The sequence below is a fragment of the Austrofundulus limnaeus genome, unplaced genomic scaffold (assembly GCF_001266775.1).
Source record: "Austrofundulus limnaeus strain Quisiro unplaced genomic scaffold, Austrofundulus_limnaeus-1.0 Scaffold533, whole genome shotgun sequence".
NCBI classification, from domain to species: Eukaryota; Metazoa; Chordata; class Actinopteri; order Cyprinodontiformes; family Rivulidae; genus Austrofundulus; species Austrofundulus limnaeus.
In genome coordinates, this window is record NW_013952935.1 from 35,104 (window position 1) to 40,112 (window position 5,009).

The window sequence follows — 5,009 nt, forward strand, 5'->3', positions numbered from 1 at the left end:
ATATTTAACAAACACTATTATGTCATCTTAGCAAGATTTCATCCTAGGTCAAGGGAAAACACAAAGATAAACACAAGTGATATAAGAATGATTGTTGTTACCTAATCTTGTTCTGACTTTAATCATTCTATTTACTGATAAATAGCATGTCATGAAAACCTAGATCATTAAAGTATGTCCTAAAGTACTGGCATAAATCTAAAAGTATTAGTTCCATTACATCTCCCCATCTGATCATTAAATGATCARTAAAACAAAGTAAAACTATTTAATGTATTAAAAATATGTCAACACAAACCTAAGTATATGTACTTTTCTAAAATCCCAACCCCAGTGATTCATTTTTTATTCCTCCCACAGTAATTACTAACCCCAAAACAATTATCTGCTTTGAGTGGAATATTTCCATGACAAGCAGTAAAAGGTATTTAAGAACAAGAAGTGGCCAAAGTCTGGCTAAAAGTAACAAAACAGAAACTTAAAATAACAAAATAAAAGCTTAAGCTAAGTGTACCAGGATGGTAGCTAACATGAAGGAAAAGCATCAGAATGCTACCTAACAGCTAAAAGTAGCAATATCTTGTTAAAAAAATTGTCTGGTTAGGATGCCTCCCTGGTGAGGTGTTCCAGGCACTGCTGCCCCCACGACCCGACCCCGGATAAGAGGAAGAAGATGGATGGATGGATAAAGACAAGCTAAAAAACAAAAGTAGTCAAGCAACTTAAACAACAAATCTGAGCTAACTAAAAGCAAAACATAGATCTCAAAATTGTCCAAAGGCAAGCTAGCTAAAAGAAGAAAATGGCTTCCCTTTGCAAAAAGTAGTATGCAAGTATCCATTAAGTTTACTAATTTTAAACTTAAAATAAAAGGTGGCAGCCCAGCCTTTAACTGGGCTTCCACCTTATCGTGGTGGAGAGGTTTGAATATCCTAATGATCCTAGGAGCTTTGTTGTCGGGTGCTTCATGCCCCTGGGTCACACAAGGCAAACAGGTCCAAGGTGAGGGATCAGACAAAGTGCAGCCCAAAGACCCATAATGATGAGTACAATAAATGGACTGAGTGTTCCCTCGCCCGGACGCGTGTCACCGGGTCCCCACTCTGGAGCCAGACCTGGAGGTGGGGCATGTTGGCAAGCGCCTGGTGGCCGGGCTTTCGCCCATGGTGCCCAGTCGGGTACAGCTCAAAGAGGAGACATGGGTCCCCCTTCCCATGGGCTCACCACTTGTGGGAGGGGACGAAGGAGTCGGGTGCATTGTGTGTTGGGCAGTGGTCGAAGGCGAGGACCTTGGCGGTCTGATCCTCGGCTACAGAAGCTGTTTATAGGGACGTGGAATATCACCTCTCTGGTGAGGAAGGAGCCTGAGCTGGTGTGTGAGGTTGAGAGGTTCCGACTAGATATAGTCGGACTCACCTCRACACACCGCTCTGGCTCTAGGACCAGTCTCCTCCAGAGGGGTTGGACACTCGTGCACTCTGGAGTTGCCCATGCTGAGTGGCGCCGAGCAGGAGTGGGCATACTTATTGCCCCCCATCTCGGTGCCTGTATGTTGGGGTTCACCCCTGTGAACTAGAGGGCAGCCTCCCTCCGCCTACAGGTGGGGGGACGGTCCTGACTGTTGTTTGTGCCCATGCGCCTAACAACAATTCAGATTACCCACCCTTTTTGGAGTCTTTGGAGGGGGTGCTGGAGAGCGCTTCTAACAGGGACTCCCTTGTTCCGCTGGGGGACTTCAACGCTCATGTGGATAATGACAGTGAGACCTGGAGAGGCATGATTGGGAGGAATACCCCCCCAATCTGAACCCAAGTGGTGTTTTGTTATTGGACTTCTGCTCGTTATGGATTGTCCATAACAAACACCATGTTCAAACATAAGGGTGTCCATATGTGCTCTTGGCATCAGGACAACCTAGGCCACAGTTCGATGATTGACTTTCTTATCATTTTACCTGATCAGCGGCCGCATGTTTTGGACACTCGGGTGAAGAGAGGGGTGGAGCTGTCAGCTGGTGGGTCCATAGGATAGTCGAATCTCAGATTCAGGAAGAGCAGTGTGGTTTTCGTCCCGGTTGTGGAACAGTGGACCATCTCTACACCCTCAGCAGGGTCCTGGAGGGTGCATGGGAGTTCGCCCAACCTGTCTGCATGTGTTTTGTGGACATGGAGAAAGCGTTCAACCGTGTCCCTCTGGGACTCTTGTCGGGGGTACTCCGGGAGTATGGAGTACCAGGCCCATTGACACAGGCTGTTATATTCCTGTACGACCGGTGCCAGAGCTGGGTCCACATTGCCAGTGGTAAGTCGGACTCRTTTCCGGTGAGAGTTAGATTCCGCCATGGTTGCCCTTTTTCACCAATTCTGTTCATAACGTTTATGGACAGAATTTCTAGGCGCAGCCAAGGTGTTGAGAGGATCCTTTTNCCCCCCCCCCAATCTGAACCCGAGTGGTTTTTTGTTATTGGACTTCTGCTCGTCATGGATTGTCCATAACAAACACCATGTTCAAACATAAGGGTGTCCATATGTGCTCTTGGCATCAGGACAACCTAGGCCAAGTTCGATGATTGACTTTATTATCGTTTTACCTAATCTGCGGCCACATGTTTTGGACACTCGGGTTAAGAGAGGGRCGGARCTGTCAGYTGACCACTACCTATTGGTGAGTTAGCTCCTTTGGTGGGGGAGGATGCAGGTCAGACCTGGCAGACCCAAACGTATAGTGAGGGTCTGCTGGGAACATCTGTCAGAGTCTCCTGTCAGATAGAGCTTCAACTCACACCTCCAGGAGAACTTTGACCATGTTCCGGGGGAGGTGGGGTACATTGAGTCCGAGTGGGCCATGTTCAATACCTCCATTGCCGAGGCAGCTTACCTGAGCTGTGGCCGTAAGTTTGTCGTGCCTGTCATGGTGGCACCCGTCAAAACCACTGGTGGACATCGGCGGTGAGGGATGCGGTCAGGTTGAAGGAGTCTTATCGGAACTTTTTCACCTGTGGGACTCTGGAAGCAGCAGATATGTATCAGCATTCCAAACGGATTGCGACTTGAGTGGAAGCTGAGATAAAAAACCCGGGCGTGGGAGGAGTTCGGAGAGGCCGTGGAAAAAGACTTCTGTACGGCTTTGAGGCAATTCTGGTCCACCATCCGGCAGCTCAGGGCGGAAAGCGGTTCACCACCAACACTGGTGGGGATGGTGCGCTGCTGACCTCAACTCGGGACGTTGCGGGTCGATGGGCAGAATACTTCGAAGACCTCTGCAATCCTACCGACATGTCTTCCCATGCGGAAGCAGAGACTGAGGACCCTGGGTTAGACGCTCCAATCTCTGGTTCCGAGGTCACTGAGGTGGTTAAAAAGCTCCTCAGTGGCAAGGCGCCGGGGGTGGATGAGATTCACCCGGAGTTCCTTAAGGCTCTGGATGTTGTGGGGTTGCGATGGTTGACGCGACTCTACAACATCGAGTGGACATCTGGGGCACTCTGGATTGGCAGACCAGGGTGGTGGACCCCCTATTTAAAAAGGGGGACCACAGAGTGTGTTCCAACTATAGGGGGATCACACTTCTGAGCCTCCCTGGTAAGGTGTATTCAGGGATCCTGGAGAGGAGKGTCCATAGGATAGTCGAATCTCAGATTCAGGAAGAGCAGTGTGGTTTTCGTCCTGGTTGCRGAACAGTGGACCATCTCTACACCCTCAGCAGGGTCCTGGAGGGTGCATGGGAGTTCGCCCAACCAGTCTGCATGTGTTTTGTGGACTTAAAGAAAGTGTTCAACCGTGTCCCTCGGGGACTATTGTGGGGGGTACTTCGGGAGTATGGGGTACCAGGCCCGTTGATATGGGCTGTTAGGTCCCTGTACGACCGGTGCCAGAGCTTGGTCCACATTGCCGGTAGTAAGTCAGAATCTTTTCTTGTGAGAGTTGGACTCCGCCAAGGTTGCACTTTATCATGGATTCTGTTCATAACTTTTATGGACAGAATTTCTAGGCACAGCCAAGGTGTTGAGGGGATCCTTTTTGGTGACCTTAGGATCACATCTCTGCTTTTTGCAGATGATGTGGTCCTAGTGGCTTCATCAGATCCTGATCTCCAGCTCTCAGTGGAGCGGTTCGCAGCCAAGTGTGAAGCGGCCGGGATCAGGATCAGTGCCTCCAAATCCGAGCCCATGGTCTTGAGCCAAAAACCGGTAGGGTGCCTTCTCCAGTTCTGGGAGGAGGTCCTGCCCCAAGTGGAGGAGTTTAAGTTTCTCGGGGTCTTGTTCACRAATGAGGGAAGAATGGAGCGGGAGATTGACAGGCGGGTTGGTGCTGCATTCACAGTGATGCGGGCACTGTACCGGTCTGTTGTGATGAAGAGAGAGAGAGAGAGAGAGCTGAGCCAGTAGGGGAAGCTCTCGAGTTATCAGTCGGTCTATGTTCCTACCCTCATCTATGGTCACAAGCTTTGGATAGTGACTGAAAGTACGAGATTGCAGATACAAGCTGCCAAAATTATTTTCCTCCACAGGGTGTCTGGGCTCTCCCTTAGAGATAGGGTGAGAAGCTTAGTCATCCAGGAGGGACTCAGAGTAGAGCCGCTGTTCCTCCACGTCAAGAGGAGCCAGTTGAGGTGGTTCTTCTGGTTAGGATGCCTCCTGCACGCCTCCCTGGTGAGGTGTTCCTGGCATGTCCCACTAGGAGGAGGCCCAGAGGAAGACCCAGGACAAGCTGGAGGTACTATGTCTCTAGGCTGGCCTAGGAACGCCTTGGGATTCCCCCCAGATGAGCTGGCCCAAGTGACCAGGGAGAGGGAAGTCTGGGTCTCTTTGCTTAGGCTGCTGCCCCCGAGACGCAAACCCTGATAAACAGAAGAAAAAGGATGGATGGACGGACAGATAAAAGTATACTTCCAGTTTACTTTTTATGCACTTATCTGAGATATACTTAACTAAATTTATCTTACATTGTACTTGGCTTGTACTAAGAGTATACTAAAAGTTTAGGTATACTTAACAGTATACAAAATGC